Genomic DNA, 20,402 nt, shown 5'->3' with positions numbered 1-20,402 from the left:
AACAGGTGGAGGTTTGTTGCATCTCTTCTTGATCAACAACTCTGAAGAACAAATCAGCCAACGTTGTATCCAGTTCTTCTGCAGTTTCATTAGCTTTTCTCTTGTCACTTGACCAACTTCAAGGGCTGAACTCTCCATATCTGCTAACTCTGCTTCTGTAGTTTCATTTACCATCTTCAGGAACACTTTGACTACTCTGGAGTCTCTTCAATAACAACAGGATCCTCTTCTTCTTGGGAAATCTCTTCATTACTAACACTAGGGGAAACTTCACTTTCCTGGAACAGTTCTTCTAATCTTAAAGATCCTTCACTTGATTCTTCTGGTGCAGGTAAATCCTCAGTAGTTTCTAAATTTTTAGTCATGCTCACTTGCAGACATAGTTCTCTTCATACTCCTGGTAGTTACACAACTTGGAAACAGGTGGGGTTTTTCTTCTCTAAATCTACTGTAGGACTAACCCTTAATGGTTTGTCTGTCACTATAGGACAAGGAACAAATGGTACACCACCAACTTCATTACCCAGTAAAACATGTACACCTTCAACAGCTAGTGAGTCCTTTACAGCAAAATCAACATTTCCTGTCACCAATTCACAGGACAAATGCAAGCATATAGGAGTTACCTCTTCTCCTCCTATACCCTTCAAAATAACTGAATCTCCGGTGAGATTCTTCTCCAACTGTGGGTGAGCACCACGAACTACCACACTATGGTTACTCCTCCGTATCACGTAATACCTTGACTGGTACCTGCACTTCCTCCTTGAGTTGTCAGCGTACCTTCATAGATATATGGCTTAAAAGCCTCCAAGCTGCTCAGCCACTCACTGCTTGAAGTTACATTTCCACTGGTTGCTAAACACTCTGCTTGTTTAGTCTCAGTCTTTCCCACACTGCTCTTTCGTAGTTTGCTTCACCTGGTTACCTTTAACCACTTGACCAACTGGTTTGGTCTGCTGTTGTGTCTGATAACAATCTCGACTGTAGTGTCCTACTCTTCCACACTTGTAGCAGACAACATTAGTCTTCTGTATCTGTCTTGAAAATGACTGGATGATGAGGATTTAACATTTAATTGCTGAGGGTGTTACCTGACTTTGTATTGGCATAGCCACTAGAAGGGATTTCCAGTTGTAATGTTCCTGAAATTTGGATGAGATCTGAAACCTGTGCGTTGTTGGTTCTGGTTATTGACATTATAATTTCTTTGCTAGAAATTATATTAAAATCTTGCTCAATGTAGCAGCTTTGTCAAGTTTTTTAACTCTCTCTCTCTTAAATAGGCTCTTATGTGTTCAGGAATTCCTCTAAGATATTGTTCTAGGACTACTAACTCCTCAAGTTGATTTAACTTTAGCAGCCTCCAACCATCGTTTAAAACATCTTCTTACTTTGTAAGCATAATCCAAGAAAGTTATCTTGTCATCCTTTCTCAAAGATCTGAATCTTTCATTATAATATTCAGGGTCATCTGGTAAACTTGTAGCACATTATGTTTGAGTACCTTGTACTCTTTACACTGATCAGCTGATAAGGCTAAATAGGCACTTCTTCCTTTACCAATGAGAACACTCTGTAACAAGACTGACCATTTATCCTCTGGCCATCCCATACCTGAAGCTACTTTTTCAAAGTGATCAAAAAACTCATCTGGAGCTTCTTCTGTAAATTTCTGGAATTAACTTCTGCACTCTTACTACATCAAATACAGGGTCTGAATTACCTTGAGTAGGGTTAGATGGTGTTACAGGTAATGTGGATCTGAGCTTTTATTAACTCCATCTCCCTTTCATGTCTTGCTCTTTTTTTCATTCTTTTTTCTCTTCTCTTTCTTTTTTTCTCTCTTTCTTTTCTTCTTCTCTTTTTCTTTCTTTTTTTCTTTCTCTTTTCTTCTCTTTCTTCTCTGCTTGCATTTTCTCTCTTAATCAGCCTGTATCCTCAGCTTAATCAAATTTTCTTCTGCTTCTATAGTTAAGTTCTGCTTCTGCATCACTTTTCTCTTTCTTTTGCTCATGTTTATCTGTAAATTCTGCCTCAGCTGCATTCAACAATTCTCTGTGCCTCTCCTAACTCTTCATCTACTTTACCAGAGTCCATCAATGCTTGATTGCAAATATTTGATTTGTGCCTTAATCATACCACTAGACACATTTACCCCCACATGCTACTGCTCAAAGCAATCCACTGTGCCTTAGTCAGGTTGGATTCAGATAACTCTTGGATGGAAGGAGTTGCTAAAAATTTCTGAACATTGAACAGAGCCATTTTTTGCTAAGTTACTCAACTAAATAATTCACAATACAAAGCAAAAATAACTATGTGGTCACTCTCCTATCAAAATATATCCCTAACACCACCAGTATAAACCATAAACCAGAGTGATATTTTGTTTTGTTCCACGGGTCTCTGGGCACCAAACAATATAATGTCACGATGCGTATCAAGTACCTGGTTATTACACAACTAATCTCAAGATTCAAAAATATACCTCACTTCAGCCAGATACCTGAACTCTCATAACATTAATTGTTACGACTGAGTACTCTAAAGGTAACAGTGATCCCTTAAGAAAAAACTTATTTATCAATCACTTGAAAAATCAAACTAAGTTCTATCAGAATATGTGTGAGGTATCAAAAATTAAACTAGAAATCTTCTAGAGTAAAAGGGCATCACTCCATCAAAAACTCTAACTGTTTCCCTGGTCTTAATTCACTTTAGCAAAACTAAAAGAACAAAAGATGTTCATCGCTTTGCCTTATGCACACATAATCAATCCTATTCACTGATGATCAATAAATGAAACACTGTTTTTTCTAAAAATGTTAAATACAAAAATTTATTTTCAGATTCAAAGTTTATAATTAAAATTCACAATTAATTAGAATTCACAATCTGAAAAATTTACTATTAGTTGAAAATAACACAAAACTCAATGAATTCTTGAATTAAATTATGAAACAAAACTAATTCACAAAAACTTTATCAGGAATTTAAATTAATCAAGCAAAATTTAAACTATCAAGAATTACTCAAGATTTAAAAAGAAAATCTCAATAAATGAAATCAAGTATGTTAAATATATGCAATGTTAAATTAAGTATGCAATGTTAAATTAAGTATGCAATGTTAAATTACCAAGAAATATTTACAATGCTATGTAAATAAATGTTACATCACAAACATAAAAATGTGAAAATATAAAGAAATTGTAAATAGAAAAACACACAAAAATACACATAAGATTTATTTATCAATAATGATTTCACTTGTTCAAAATTTCTAACTTATCATACCATAACCTCCTAACTTATCATACCATGGTATCAATAAGTAAAATTTCACGTTACCTTACACAACTTGTGAAAACCTCTGTAAATCACTTGCTGCAGCTGCGTTACACAATACACACTTTTTACCAGGCGCCGTTACGAACTAAATAACTTTGCTAAATTCAGATCTCAAAAGTTAATGTTAAAAGTGACCACAAAAATTTACGTTAAAAGTAATCTCTTCCTAATTAGGAATGAGAGAGAGAGAGATATGGAACCAAATCGACTGGTCTCAGAAATCAGAATGAAACAGATTTTAGGATTCCAGTAATACGTGAAACAATTACATGATGTCATTAAAGCATTTTGGGTACGAGATACAAAAGTTCTAGAAGCAGGAGGTGACGTCATTAAAGCGTTTTGGGTGCGAGATACAATGGAGAAGCTTCTAGAAGGAAAGTTACGTCATCCCAGCAAAACGTTTTGAACGCATCTTACAAAACATGACGTAATTGATCAGGACACGTATTCTTTCTCTCAAAGTGGCGTACGTGACTCAAACAACGCATGTAACAACATGAAATCACTCGTCTTGAGCCCGTATGGGACGAATCGGCGTTTGTTTTGCAAATCTGTCATCGCTAACCCAAAACAAAGCGTTCCTCTTATCTCAACTGATGACAACTGAAATGAAACAAGCCCTGGTGGACACACACACGTGTTCACATACTACGCTTTTACCAAGAAAGATATTCGTTCTAAATTACGTTACTATTAAAATTATAATTAACAATTCTAAATTACGCTATCAAGTTCATTAATCATGTTCTTTTGAGATCTGATGTCAAACTAAATATGACACTTCAACAACCATTATCATTAAACATAACACATGAAAAAGTAAATATGTCAAAATTATAGGAGGATATACGTATTACAAAGGCAACATCATGAAATTCCTCCCCCGAGAAGATTACTTATCCCGGGTTTGAATCAACGATTCACAACGGGATAAATAATCTGCTATGACATTATCTTTTCCTGAAATGTGTTTAACACTTACATTATATGGTTGCAGGCATAAAGACCACCTGGTCAGTTTCATATTGTTATTTTTCATCTAATTGATGAATGAGATTGAGTTGTGATCCGACAACACTAAAATTTCTTCATTCCTAGGTCGGTTCACATACACTTCAAAATTTTTCAATGCTGTGATTAATGCTAATGTTTCTTTTTCAATTGTTGAGTAAGTTTTCTGGTGCTTTTTCAACTTTGAAGACACAAAACATACTGGATGTAAGATTCTGTTGTCATCTTTTTGAAGTAGAACAGCTCCAATTCCACAGTCGGATGCATCAACTTGTATCACAAACTTTTTATTGAAGTCTGGAGCTTGAAGCACTGGTCTTGAAGTTAATATGGCTTTAACCTTCTCAAATGATTCTTGACATTCTGAGTCCAATCAAACTTTCTTTTAGGACTGGTTAAATCAGTTAAAGGAGCTACTACATGGCTGAGAAATTTGGACAGAATCGGCGATAAAATCCAGCCATGCCCAAAAATCTTTGTAGCTGTTTCCTTGTTAGCAGGAGGGGTAGCCCTTACGGATACCTTCTACATTAGCATCAATAGGAGCGAGAAGGCCTTTTCCAACTTCAAATCCAAGATTACTGTACAGTTGCCTTTCCAAACTCACTTTTTTGTAAGTTGATTGTTAGTCCTGCTTCAAAGTAAGTTTCTTGAACACTTTTCCTTAATATCTTCAGATGTTCTTCCATGTATTAGAATAAATCACAATGTCATCAAGGTATACACCTACTCCTTCTATTGATCCTAGTAGTTGATCCATCACTCGCTGGAATGTTGCAGGTGCATTCATCAGACCAAACGGCAAAACAGTGTATTGATACAGTCCAAAAGGAGTAATGAAAGCTGACAGCAACTTAGCATTCTCATCTAAGGGAATTTGATAATATCCTTTCAACAAGTCTATCTTGAAACAAATTTGGCTTGCCCAATATTATCAAGTAATTGATCAATAAGAGGCAAGGGATAATTGTCAAGCCACACTGATGGAATTCAGTTTCCTATAATCAGTACACATCCTAAATGAGCCATCTGGTTTCTTCACTAACACACAAGGAGAACTATAATGACTTGAACTGGGTTCTGCTAATCCATGCTGCAACAAATATTCAACTTCTTTCTTCAAAACATCTCGATGAAAAGGCGATAAGCGATAAGCTCTCATTTAAAAAGGTTTTCCATCTTCTCTGATCTTTATCTCATGCTTTGTCAGATTGGTACACCTAGGTACATCTGCAAAAATTTCAGGAAACTTTGAATAACTTCACTTAATTCACTACTTTGCTCAACACTCAGATGTTTTAGTTTATCTTCCAAATTTTCTAATATTGAAGAATTGTTCATCTTGTTTTCAGCTCCTAATTCATGTAGCCATCATCGTCCTCTGTAGATGAAGTTGTTCTGTTATTGACACTGTTTCAGTTTTAGTCTCTGAGAAGTAAGGTTTCAAAAGATTCACATGTATCTTCCTTTTTTGTTTTCTTCTTCCTGGTGTTTCAATCACATAAGTTCGATGATCACTTAATCTATTATCCTATAAGGACCTTGAAACTTATTGGTAAGGGAAATCTTTTCACTGGTAAGAACACTAGAACTTGCTGTCCAATACTAAAATTTCTTAGCTTAGTTTTAGCATCATATTTTCTTTTCATTTTCTCTTGACTTATTTTCAAATTTTCTAAAGAGAATTTTCTAATTTCTCTTAACCTTTTCCTCAAGTTCTTCACATATTCTCCTTGGATTTCCTCTTGATTTTCTTCCCAATTCTCTGCAAGAATCTTCAATGGACCTCTAATGTCTCGACCAAAAATCATTTCATTTGGTGAACATCCCATGCTTTCTTGATAAGCATTCCTAACTTCAAATAACATTAAAGGTAAACCAGCATCCCATTCTCTTCCTGATTCATTACAATACTTAGTTAACATACTTTTCAATGTCTGGTGGAACCTTTCCAAGGCTCCTTGAGTCTCTGGATGATAAGCAGTTGATAACTGTTGTTTTACTCCCTAACAAGTTCATCACATCCTGGAATAATTTTGAAGTAAAGTTCGTTCCTCTATCACTTTGCACAATTTCTGGTATTCCAAACTTGGAGAAAAACTCCACCAACTTCTCAGCAATTACCTTTGCACTTATACTTCTTACAGGAATCGCCTCAGGATACCTAGTCACTGGACACATTAATGTTAATAGATATTCATTTCCTTTCTTTGTTTTTTGAAGTGGCCCAACCACATCTATAATTACCTTGCTAAAGGGTTCTCCTCTAACTTCTATGGGTTGTATTTGCTTTCTGAATGGTTTCATTTGGTTTTCCAGCTATCTGGCATGTGTGACACACTACTGCAAAATTCTGCTAACGTCCTTGTGAAGTCCAGGCCAGAAAAAATATTTCATAATCTTCTCAACAGTCTTCCTGATTCCCATATGTCCAGACTTATGTGCGCTACTGCTACAACTTGTTTTCCTCAATGGATATGGAATCAAAATTTGATGATATTCACCCCATTCAGCATTTCCTGGTATATCTGCAGGTCGATGCTTCCTCATTAGCAATCCTTCCTTTAGATAATAACAGGTGGAGGTTTGTTGCATCTCTTCTTGATCAACAACTCTGAAGAACAAATCAGCCAACGTTGTATCCCTCTTCTGCAGTTTCATTAGCTTCTCTCTTGTCACTTGACCAACTTCAAGGGCTGAACTCTCCATATCTGCTAACTCTGCTTCACAGTTTCATTACTATCTTCAGGAACTCTTTGACTACTCGGAGTCTCTTCAATAAAACAGGATCCTCTTCTTCTTGGGAAATCTCTTCATTACTAACACTAGGGAAACTTCACTTTCCTGGAACAGTTCTTCTAAGGCTTAAAGATCCTTCACTTGATTCTTCTGGTGCAGGTAAATCCTCAGTATCTTCACTTGCAGACATAGTTCTCTTCATACTCCTGGTAGTTACACAACTTGGAAACAGGTGGGGGTTTTTCTTCTCTAAATCTACTGTAGGACTAACCCTTAACGGTTTGTCTGTCACTATAGGACAAGGAACAAATGGTACACCACCAACTTCATTACCCAGTAAAACATGTACACCTTCAACAGCTAGTGAGTCCTTTACAGCAAAATCAACATTTCCTGTCACCAATTCACAGGACAAATGCAAGCGGCATATAGGAGTTACCTCTTCTCCTCCTATACCCTTCAAAATAACTGAATCTCCGGTGAGATTCTTCTCCAACTGTGGGTGAGCACCACGAACTACCACACTATGGTTACTCCCCGTATCACGTAATACCTTGACTGGTACCTGCACACTTCCTCCTTGAGTTGTCAGCGTACCTTCATAGATATATGGCTTAAAAGCCTCCAAGCTGCTCAGCCACTCACTGCTTGAAGTTACATTTCCACTGGTTGCTAAACACTCTGCTTGTTTAGTCTCAGTCGTTCCCACACTGCTCTTCGTAGTTTGCTTCACCTGGTTATTTTAACCACTTGACCAACTGGTTTGGTCTGCTGTTGTGTCTGATAACAATCTCGACTGTAGTGTCCTACTCTTCCACACTTGTAGCAGACAACATTAGTCTTCTGTATCTGTCTTGAGAACAGACTGGATGATGAGGATTTAACATTCAATTGCTGAGGGTTGTTACCTGGCTTTGTATTGGCATAGCCACTAGAAGGATTTCCAGTTGTAATGTTCCTGAAATTTGGATGAGATCTGAAACCTGTGCGTTGTTGGTTCTGGTACTTGACATTATAATTTCTTTTGCTAGAAATTATATTAAAATCTTCGCTCAATGTAGCAGCTTTGTCAAGTTTTTTAACCTCTCTCTCTCTTAAATAGGCTCTTATGTGTTCAGGAATTCCTCTAAGATATTGTTCTAGAACTACTAACTCCTCAAGTTCGTCCATAGATTTAACTTTAGCAGCCTCCAACCATCGTTTAAAACATCTTCTTACTTTGTAAGCATAATCCAAGAAAGTTATCTTGTCATCCTTTCTCAAAGATCTGAATCTTTCATTATAATATTCAGGGTCATCTGGTAAACTTGTAGCACATTATGTTTAAGTATATATGTTTGAGTCTTTACACTGATCAGCTGATAAGGCTAAACAGGCACTTCTTCCTTTACCAATGAGAACACTCTGTAACAAGACCGACCATTTATCCTCTGGCCATCCCATACCTGAAGCTACTTTTTCAAAGTGATCAAAAAACTCATCTGGGCTTCTTCTGTAAATTTTGGAATTAATTTCTGCACTCTTACTACATCAAATACAGGGTCTGAATTACCTTGAGTAGGGTTAGACGGTGTTACAGGTAAATTGGATCGAGCTTTTATCAATTTCATTCTCTTTCATAATCTTCTTGTTTCTTTGCTCTTTCTCTTTCCTCTCTTTGCTCTTTTCTTTCTTCTTCTGCTGCTTTTTCTTCTTCTCTTTCCTTTCTTTCTCTTTTCTCTCTATCTTCTCTTTCTCTTTCTGCTTGCATTTTCTCTCTTTCAGCCTGTATCCTCAGCTTAATCAAATTTTCTTCTGCTTCTATACGTCTAAGCTCTGCTTCTGCATCACTTTTCTCTTTCTTTTGCTCATGTTTATCTGTAAATTCTGCCTCAGCTGCATTCAACAATTCTTGTGCCTCTCCTAACTCTTCATCTACTTTACCAGAGTCCATCAATGCTTGGATTGCAATATATTTGATTTGTGCCTTAATCATACCACTAGACACATTACCCCACATGCTACTGCTAAAGCAATCCACTGTGCCTTAGTCAGGTTGGATTCAGATAACTCTTGGATGGAAGGAGTTGCTAAAACCTCTGAACATTGAACAGAGCCATTTTCTCTAAGTTACTCAACTAAATAATTCACAATACAAAGCAAAAAATAACTATGTGGTCACTCTCCTATCAAAATATATCCCTAACACCACCAGTATAAACCATAAACCAGAGTGATATTTTGTTTTGTTCCACGGGTCTCTGGGCACCAAACAATATAATGTCACGATGCGTATCAAGTACCTGGTTATTACACAATTAATCTCAAGATTCAAAAATATACCTCACTTCAGCCAGATACCTGAACTCTCATAACATTAATTGTTACGACTGAATACTCTAAAGGTAACAGTGATCCCTTAAAAAAACTTATTTATCAATCACTTGAAAAATCAAACTAAGTTCTATCAGAATATGTGTGAGGTATCAAAAATTAAACTAGAAATCTTATAGAGTAAAAGGGCATCACTCCATCAAAAACTCTAACTGTTTCCCTGGTCTTAATTCATTTTAGCAAAACTAAAAGAACAAAACATGTTTATCACTTTGCCTTATGCACACAATAATCAATTTATTCACTGATGATCAATAAATGAAACACTGTTTTTCTAAAAATGTTAAATACAAACTTATCACTTTATTTTCAGATTCAAAGTTTATAACTAAAAATCACAACTTATTTAAATTCACAATCTTTAAAAAATTAACGACAATTTGAAAAACAACACAAAACTTCAAAAAAGAAAAATTAAATTAAAGAAACTTTCTAATTCAACAAAAACTTTTTATCACTTCGAATTTAAATTAATCAAGGGTAAAATTTAAACTACAGTATTTATTCAAGTTATTTAAAAGAAAATCTTCAATAAATGAATCAAAATCAAATATGCAATGTTAAATTACAAAAAGTTTATTTTTAATTTAAATTACGTATGCAATGTTATAATTGCCAAGAAAATATTTAATTAATGCTTGTAACTTAAATGTTACATCAAAACATAAAAAATGTTAAAATATGAAAAAATTAAATATGCAAATAGTTAAAACACTAAGAAATAGTAATTTGAAAGAAAATTTATCAATAATTGAAATTTCCCCTTGTTCAAAATTTTCAAAACTTATCAAAATGGTATCAAAGTTCACTGGAAAAACTTATCAAACCTTATTGTATTAAGTTAAAATTTCAAAATATACCTTACACAAGCTTTGACAAACCTCTGTAAATCACTTGCTGCAGCTGCAAAAACTAAAAACACTTTTTACCAGGTGCCATTACACTGTTATTATATGTATATTAGATCTCAAAAGTTAATGTTAAAAAAAATTTATTTGGTAGTTTAAAGTACATAAAACTCTAATATCCTAAGACATAGAGAAAAGAGTGAACTGACACAAAAGGTCTCTAGAATCAGAGTGACAAATTTACTTTTTTGGTTAAAAACACACCCCATAAATCATTCTAGCAAAGCTGGGTGACATCATTATCAAGGCAAAAAGTTTTTTGGACAAGGCTGATGCAGTCAGAACTATGCAATTGTCTCGATTGGGACACGTCCATGCAATAAATTATGTAACCAACACGTGGTTTTCTGTCTCTCTCTGAGATAACAGGATGATGTCATAGTCACGTGGCTTGAAGCAGTTGTCAGTCTTAACATGAATTTTACTACATGACCGAATGCCCATCTAAAGTTGCAGAACTATAAACGTCCAGTTGGTCACATGGCACAACATCACACGATGCTCAAATCAAAACAAAAGACCCATGTGTGCACACTCACATGAGGCTGAGTTACGTAATCTCTGGACCACACTATTACGTTATTAGTTCTTGTGAGATCCAGCATACTTTACAAACTAACACCAACAATGTTTTACAAGTATTATTATCATAACGCAGGATATTTTTCATACATCAAAATTACGTACATCACTTCTTGTAAATATAGGAAAAGTATATGGTAATTATAAATGCAAATATACCATTCTGGAAAGATATACTATCAATATTTTTTATACATAGTATTCCTCCCCCCAGAATATAGTTTATCCCGGGGTTGGATCCAATTCACAACGGGATAAATAATCTGCAACTACATTGTTCTTTTCTGAAATGTGTTTTGCTTCTATCCTAAAGTGTTGCAGGCACAAAGACCACCTTGTTAACCTTTCATCTTATTTATAAAGGTGATTGGGTTATGATCAGATGACACTAAAATTTCTTCATTCATAGGCCTGTTCACATACACTTCAAACTTTTTCAATGCTGTTATTAAAACTAATGTTTTTTTTTCTATTGTTGAATACACTTTCTGATGCTTTTTCAATTTCGAAGACTTGAAACAAACAGGATGTAAAATAACAATATTATCTTCTTGAAGTAGAACAGCAACGATCCACAGTCGGAGACATCAACTTGTATCACAAACATCTTATTGAAGTATGAAGCTTTAAGTACTGGTCTTGAGGTTAAGATGGCCTTTACCTTCTCAAATGATTCTTGATATTCTGGAGTCCAAACACACTTTGTTTTTGGACAAGTTAAATCAGCCAAGGGAGCTACTACAGCTGAGAAATTTGGAGAGAATAGGTGATAAAATCCAGCCATGACCAAACATCTTTGTAGTTGTTTCCCTGGTAGTAGGGGGAGAACACTTTATGGATACCTTCTACATTAGCAGTTACAGGAGCAAGAAGGCCTTTTCCAACTTCAAATCCCAGATACTGAACAGCTGCATTTCCAAAGTCACTCTTTTCTAAGTTGATTGTTAGTCCAGCTTCCCATAGTTTCTTGAAAACCTTTCTCAAAATCCTCAGATGTTCTTCCCATGTTGTAGAATAAATCACTGTCATCAAGATATACACTCTCTCCCATGGATCCTAACAGCTGATCCATTACTTGTTGGAGTATTGCAGGTGCATTTACCAGACAAAACGGCAAAATACTGTACTGATACAGTCCAAAAGGAGTAATGAAAGCTATCAGTAATTTACCATTCTCATCTGAGGGAATTTGGTGATACCGTTTCAACAAATTTATCTTGGAAACAGACTTGGCTTGCCCAATATTATCAAGTAACTGATCTATGAGAGGAAAGGGATAATTGTCAGCCACACTGATGGAATTCAATCTCTTATAATCAGTACATATCTTAAATGAGCCATCTACTTTCTTCACCAGCACACATGGAGAATTGTAATGACTTGTATTGGGTTCTGCTAAGCCATGCTGCAATATTCTGCTTCTTTCTTTAGAACATCTCTGTGGAAAGATGATAGGTGATATGCTCTCTGTTTAAAAAGTTTTTCATCTTTTCTTATCTTTATCACATGCTTTGTCAGTTTGGTATGCCTAGGTACATCTGCCTAAATTTCTGGGAAACTTTTAATCAATTTACTTAATTCACCACTTTGCTCAACACTCAGATGTTTTAGTTTACTTTCCAAATTTTGTAATATGGAAAATTGTTTATCTTGCTTTCAGCTCCCAGTTCGTAGCCATCATCGTCCTCTGTGGATGAAGTTTACTGTGTTATTGAGACTGTTTCAGTTTTAGTCTCTGAAAAGTAAGGTTTCAAAAGATTCACATGTATCTTCCTCTGTTTTTCCTTCTACCTGGTGTTTCAATCACATAGGTTCGATCACTTAACATCTCTGTTATCTAATAAGGACCTTGAAATTTGTTTGTAAGGGGAAATCTTAAGAGAATCCCAATACTAAAATTTCTCTTAGCCTTCTTGACTTATTTTCAGATTTTCTAAAAATTTTCTCTTCAATATTCATATTCCCCTTGGATTTGCTCTTGATTTTCTTCCCAATTTTCTGCGAGAATCTTCAGCAGCCCTCTTACTTCTCGACCAAAAATAATTTCATTAGGAGAATATCAAATGCTTTCTTGATAAGCATTCCTAACTTCAAACAACTTTAATGGTGAAACAGCATCCCATTCTCTTCCTGACTCGTGACAATACTTTGTTAACATGTTTTCAATGTCTGATGGAACCTTTCCAAGGCTCCGTGACTCTCTGGATGATAAGCAGTTGATAGCTGTTGCTACACCCCCTAACAAGTTCATCACATCCTGGAACAATTTTAAAGTAAAGTTCGTTCCTCTGTCACTTTGCACAATTTCTGGTATTCCAAACTTCGACAAAAACTCCACCAACTTCCCTGCAATTACCTTAGCACTTATACTTCTAACTGGTATTGCCTCAGGATATCTTGTCAAAGGATATGTTAAAGTTAACATATATTCATTTCCTTTCTTTGTTTATGGAAGCGGCCCTGCCACGTCTATAATCACCTTGCTAAACGGTTCTCCTCTAACTTCCATGGGATGAGGGGGCTTTCTGAACAGTTTCATTCGGTTTTCCAGCTACTTGGCGGGTGTGACATTCTCAACAAAACTTGTTTATATTTTTGTGAAGTCCATGCCATAAGAATTACTTCATAATCTTCTCAACAGTTTTCCTGATTCCCACATTGCTACTGCTACCACTTGCTTCCTCAGTGGGTACGGAATCAGAATTTGACGATATTCGCCCCATTCAGCATTTCCTGGTATATCTGCAGGTCTATGCTCCTCATTAGCAATCCTTCCCTTGGATGATAACAGGTGGGAGTTTGTTTTATCTCTTCTTGATCAACAACTCTGAAGAAAAAATCATGTGATGTATCCTTCTTCTGCAATTCCATTAGCTCCTCTCTAAGCACTTGACTAACTTCATGGGCTGAACTCCCAATATTTGCTAACTCAGCTACTGTGGTTTCACAACTATCTTCAGGAACACTTTGAATACTCTGAGTCTCTTCAAGACCCTTCAAGGTTCTTTTTCTTCTTGGGAAATCTCTTCGTTGTTAGCACTAGGGGAAACATCACTTTCCTGTAACAGCTCTTCTGACACACTGCTCTTCGTAGTTCGTTTCACCTGGTCACCTTTGACCACTTGACCAACAGGCTTGGCCTGTTGTTGTGTCTGATGACACTCCTGACTATAATGTCCTGCTCTCCCACATTTAAAGCAGACAACATAAGTCTTCTGTATTTATCTTGAGAAACTGGATGATGAGGATTTAACATTTGATTGCTGAGGTGTATTACCTTGCATTGTACTGGTAATATCAGTAGGATGATTTCCACTCAATTTGTTCCTGTAATTTGGATGAGACCTAATACCTGTGCATTGTTGGTTTCTTTTATTATTATACTTAACAATATAGTTCCTTTTACTACTGATTATATTGTAATTTTCACTCAGTGTAGCAGCTTTATCATGTTTCCTAATCTCTCTCTCTCTCTCTCTCTCTCTCTCTCTCTCTCTCTCTCTCTCTCTCTCTCTCAAACAGACTCTTATGTGTTCAGGAATTCCTCTGAGAAATTGTTCTAAACTACTAACTCATCAAGTTCGTCCACAGATTTAACTTTAGCAGCCTCCAACCATTATTTGAAACATCTCTTCACTTTGAAGGCATAATCCAAGAAAGTCATCTCATCCTTTCTTAAAGATTTGAATCTTTCATTATTATATTCAGAGGTATCTGGTAAACTAGTAGCACATTGTGTTTGGGTACCTTGTAATCTTTACACACTGATCAGCTGAAAAGGCTAAATAGGCACTTCTTCCTTTTCCTATGAGAACACTGTCACAATACTGACATCCCATACCTGAAGCCACTTTTTCAAAGTGATAAAAACTCATCTGGAGCTTCTTCTGTAAACTTGGACCTCGTGAACAACCCGAGACACGACCAGAACCTCCTGGAAACTTGGGGCGTGATCCAGGACCTCCTCACCCTTCCTGAGACGGACAGCAGCGGCAGGCAGTCGGAGATTAGCCTGTCAAGGGAAATCTTCCTCCGTCAGCTCCTCTCGGAGGTCCGAAGCCAGATCCTCGAGCCTTATACAATGCCGCTCAGGGACCTGATCAGGACAGCGCAGCAGCTGACGGACTCCACAAGGGCAGCGAAGCAGGCATCCACGCACGCACACCCCATCAGCTCCCTCCAGCCGGAGGAAAACACGGAGGAGGAGATAAGCTAGAACACCAGAGGCAGCCAACCTCCCACTACATTTAACATCCACCGGGCCCTTGCTATTTACAACCAGTGGTACAGCAAGGACACCCAGAACTGCCAACCCCTGCTTGTCTTCTTCCATCCAGAAAACGGGGAGGAGGCTTTCAACAGGAATAGGCTGGTCAGCAGAGGAATCTAGAGCCCAAAACCAGTAGGTTTGAGTACGCCCAACACTTCGCTCACTGGCAGGATGATGCTGGTCGACATGGGGCCACTTCTTCGTGTTACCCATCGAGGACCACAAATGTCCTCCATACCTGGCTGCCTTTCCCGACGGCCGCCAACATGTCCCCATCCTCTCCTATGGCACCAGTCTCCTGTCAATCTCCATCCTCGGCCGGAGGTACATTTCTGAACTTCATTCGCAGACGAGGACTCCCCACTCCCAGGGCGCCGACTTCCTCGACCACTTTGTTGGCTGTCGACGCAGGTCGCAAGTGTCTGCTTGATAACTCCATGCCAGTCCCTCCCGACGATGAGCCCTTTCGCCATCTGCTCCATAGCCCTGCACCAGTATGCCCAACTGCTGAAGGAGTTCCCTAACATCTTCAAACCTGAACATTACCCTCCCAAACAGGCAAGATCTCACTGCCTCTTTCACGGGGCCAAAATTTCTAAACTAGACCTTTGAAGTCCTACTTCCAGGTACCAGCTCCTCCAGAGGGCATCCCCAAAATCACATCATCACGCCCCTTCGGGTCTTATGTCATCGCTTTCTCCACCTTGGCCTGAGGGAACATGGGGGCACCTTCCAGAGACTGAGACAGCATCCTGGGGGACCTGAACTTCTGTGTCTGTTACCCAAGATCTTCATTCTGATTTTTTCCAGATCCCCAAAGAGCAACTGCAGCACATCTGAAAGATCCTTCAGCACCTGCAGGAGAACGCCTCATCATCAGGTTTTGATAAATGCACCTTCGCCTTCGAAAAGCTGACTTCCAGATCACTCTTATCCCCAGAGGGCGTCCATCCACTGAACATCGAAGGTCACAGCCATTTTCTCTAAGTTCCTCACCTCTACCTCCATCAAGGCAATGCAAGAATAACTATGATGTTCAACTATTACAGGAGGTTCATCCCCTGAGTCGCACCACCATGGCCCCCTAAACGGAGATCCCGAAGTCCTTAGTTTTTGTTCCACGGAACCTGACCAAGCAGTAGGCCTTCTACCTGATGAAGGTACCTGGTTGTCACCAAGGCAATCTCTTGGCCCACCAGAACCCCCTTCAGCTGATACCTGGACTCGCCAGCAACCGCGCCTGTGGGGCCATCCTAAGCAGGTAGTCGCCGGAGAGCCCCCAGCTCATTGCCTCTTCAGCAAGCAGTTCATCCCCCATGGAGTCCCAGGTACAGCACCTTGACAGGGAATCTTCACAGTGTATTGGGCGGCACGTCATCAAAAACTCCTAACTGGTACCCTGGTCACAATTTCACGACCACCAGCCGCTGGTCCACGAACACAAAGCAAGGGACACTTTGTCTTCCAGGCAGCAGCAGCAATCAATCCTATTCACGGAGTTCACCTGCACAATCAGATACCCCAGGCAAAGAATGTTAAAGCAGACTCCTATTTCTGGGATCAGCCCAAGTTTAGCAGCTAATCGACAATTAATTCGAATGGCAGCAGACCACCGACCCAGAGTTGAAAATAACACACCACCATCATGTTCTTAGCGGAAGGATTATGAAACTTGCCCCTGTGGTCCAGAAAACTTTAGCGCGATTTAAAGCACCGCCAAGTCACCCCTTAAACTCCAAGCCCCGCCGCCATCTGGGTGTTTGAAAAAATCCATAAATGAAATCAAGCAGGTCAATGCAAACTAAGTATGGCAGAGAAGTTCGTCTGGCACGGTATAAATTACGCGATGAAATATTTACAATGCTCCGGTGTAAATAAATGGTACATGGCAAACGCAACGGGTGGGAAAATATCCAGCCAGTAGGTAGTTCGACACACAAAAATAGACGTGGTGGACTTCTTCTCCAATCAGGCGGGGCCAGATATCTCCTGACGATTTCCGTGACCGCTTACCATGGCCTCTAACTTACACCATGTATCAATAAGCCAGTGCCGAGGCCCTCTCCAGCTGTCAGCCGTTCGTGAAAACCTCTGTGGGTCCTGCCTTCCTGTCCAGCTGTGGTCCGCCTGGCACACCTGCAGGGACGCCGTTACCACACTAAATGCCTACAACCAGATCGCCAACGATTAATGGAGCGGTGACCAGGTCCCTGAATTTACGTTAAAAGTAATCGCTTCACCGCCGAGGATTGAAGTACCAGAGAGATGGGGCAAATCGACTGGGCTGAGGAAATCATAATGCAACAAATTTTAGGAAAGTAATACGGAAAGAATTACAGTCCCGGCGAACTTTTGGGTAGGAGATACAACAAGTTCTGACAGTCCAGAGGCTCCAGAACCAGTTTTGGAAGTTCGCCCTCTGCTAGCAGACGTAATCGGAATAGGGACAACACCAGCTCACGTTTCCCAGCCTCTCCTCCACCACCCACGCCAATTGAACGAACGACGCATATTCTTTCCTCTGAACCAGGCTTTATGCACGCGCTCTTCCAATGCATGCAGCAGAACACCAAATCATTCTGGCTGGCCGCATGGGAAGGACGATTGGCGTTTGTTTTCTGCAAGCCTGTCCTTGCTGGAGGAAATTGTCGACGATACCACTTATCTGAACTGATGACCATTGCCCCTAAAACAAGCCAGCCTGCAACACAAAAGAAAGTCACAGACTACCTTTTAGAAGACCCAGGCAACGCCTAAGCCACGTCCCGGGCCAAACCACACAACAATTCTAACTTCACGAGCAAGTAATCATTCCAGCGGCCCAGCAGATCTGATGTTTAACTAAATGATGTTACTTCAACAACCATTATCATTAAACATAAGCATTGAAAAAAGTAAACTCAACGGGTTTCCTGTGATGAACTACCCATTTTTACGGCAACTCTCCTACAAGTAGGTCAAATAAATATACATTTTTATCTATATAAATACGTATCTGTTACAATTTATTTATATATGTTTATATTTTTATGTGTGTCAGAGTATTATTGTGTCAATTACTTGTAATACTGATCTTTTATGTTATCGATTTGCCTTCCGAATTTATAATTGAGGCAAAATGACCTCAGATCACCTTATCCTATTGTATTCAATCTTCTATGACATCCACACGCCGTTTTATAAATCGGCCTGATTTCCTAATAAAACCAGCAGTACATGTCCATCTGCTCATGTTTTTGCATACAAATAGGGCTCAGACATAAGCAGCATTTGGTCTTAATCTGAACATAAACCGGATTCAGCTACACTATAATTCTTGTACCTCTCCTAACTTTTTATCTGTTCCACCAGAGTCCATCAATGCTTGTATTACAATACATTTCACTTGTGCTTGAATCATATTACTAGGCACTTCACCACCCCAGGCTAAGGCTAAAGCAAGCCACTGAGTTTTGGTAAGGCTGGATTCAGACAGATCTTATCTACTCCACCAGAGTCCATCAATGCTTGTATTGCAATACATTTCACTTGTGCTTTAATCATATTACTAGTCACTTCACCATCCCAGGCTAAGGCTAAAGTAAGCCATTGAGTTTTAGTAAGGCTGGATTCAGACAGATCTTGAATGGACACGGCTGGTCCTTCTCTAACCTTCAACCAACCATTTTCTCTGCAGTTATTAACTAAATAAGGTTTCTTAACTAAATGGCCCTTATCGGTCTCCTATCAAATATATGTAACACCACCACCAGTATAAACCAGGCGATGGTCGAAGGTCCGTTAGTCCACCAATTTTTTCTTGTTGTGAAGTGTTCCACGGACCTGTAATCAGACCCTTACCAATCCATTCTAAAATGGCAAATTACAGCCAGTAAACACCCCATAAAAATACCAACGCAACGTACCTAGGGGTGTTTACTGAACACAATTTTGCCGTATTAACCATGCGTATGTGCAGGGTCTCAGGGGGGTGGGGGGCGATTGCCTCGGAATGCCGGTAAAAACCACGACTAATCGGACCTTGGACTATCGAAATTTTCGGGCTATCGGAGCGCTCAGACTATCCGGATATCGTTTATGTAACTGGTTTCATGCATCGTACAGTAAGGTGGCAACAATGTTCATCTGAACATGAAATCTTAGAGGATTTGTCTCTCTTTCTCTCTCTCTCTCTCTCTCTTGCGGTCCCTCATACATATACAGACAGGGAGGGTTCTTATTAAGTCCATATAACTGTGACAATTAAGCAGTCAAAATCGAAAAGCTGGAATAAGTACCAAAATCTATATTGCAAATTCCCAAAATCACCCTACAAATGTTTCTTTGACGCCGATTAAGGAGGGCTGACTAACAAGATCTTACGCTAAAGGAAAAATGTCTTCGCTTAGAAGATGTGTATGATTATGTAACCTGTCAAGCTACTCAGCATGAAATAAAACTATTTAAGCACAAGACATTTTTTTCAGCTGGGGATTGCTTCTTGTAATTACCCCTAGGCAATTAAGAGATCAACTTGCTGCGTAATATGTAACTCACGATATAAATATAATTATTTATTTTGCTTGTCTTGAGTCTTGAGTTTGGTTCCCTCTGAACTAGTTTCAGCACATTTTCTGTATGCCCAACCTTATCCAAGAAAAGAAAGGAAAAACTCACAGTGAGGCTGGGAAGGCCGACATTCCAACGATTTTTATCCAAGTGACCATTCGATAAATGAGATTTTTTTTTAAGCTAATGGTAGTAAACCCTTTATTTACACATTATAAAAGGCATTTATTATTGTTACGTTACTAAATGACCTCAAAAGTCTTTAGATTAGCTACAAATTGCTAAATTGACAAATAACTAGATGTTTGTGCTAGAAATTATGCTTGAGGAACATGGTGGGTGGTGGGAGAGCAAAGGTGTTTTGTTTTTGTTGGCTGAATTCCTAACATAATTCTATGATGCTAAATAACAGCCATGACACAAAATCCGATATTTGAGCGATATCTAGTGAGTTGTGAGGAGTAGGTGGGTGGAGGCTTGGCTGGGGATCCTGCTGTTATTTACATGGGGGGCAAGGGGAGGGGTGTATTTTTTTTATTTTTTATTTTGGAGTTCTAACATAATGCTACAATGCAAAATAACAATCTGAGCACAAAAATCTGATATCTGAGCGAT

At 38.6% G+C, this 20,402-nt stretch overlaps 1 protein-coding gene across 1 annotated transcript in view; it reads right to left on the bottom strand.

The window, feature by feature from the left end:
- Window positions 1-20,402, bottom strand: part of LOC136850986 (uncharacterized) — a 270,761-nt gene that overhangs the window by 40,924 nt on the left and 209,435 nt on the right. The gene's annotated exons all lie outside the window — the stretch shown is intronic.

This window comes from Macrobrachium rosenbergii, chromosome 23 (genome assembly GCF_040412425.1).
Source record: "Macrobrachium rosenbergii isolate ZJJX-2024 chromosome 23, ASM4041242v1, whole genome shotgun sequence".
Taxonomy (NCBI): domain Eukaryota; kingdom Metazoa; phylum Arthropoda; class Malacostraca; order Decapoda; family Palaemonidae; genus Macrobrachium; species Macrobrachium rosenbergii.
The sequence above is the reverse complement of the archived record's forward strand: the minus strand, read 5'-3'. Positions and strand labels throughout refer to the sequence as shown.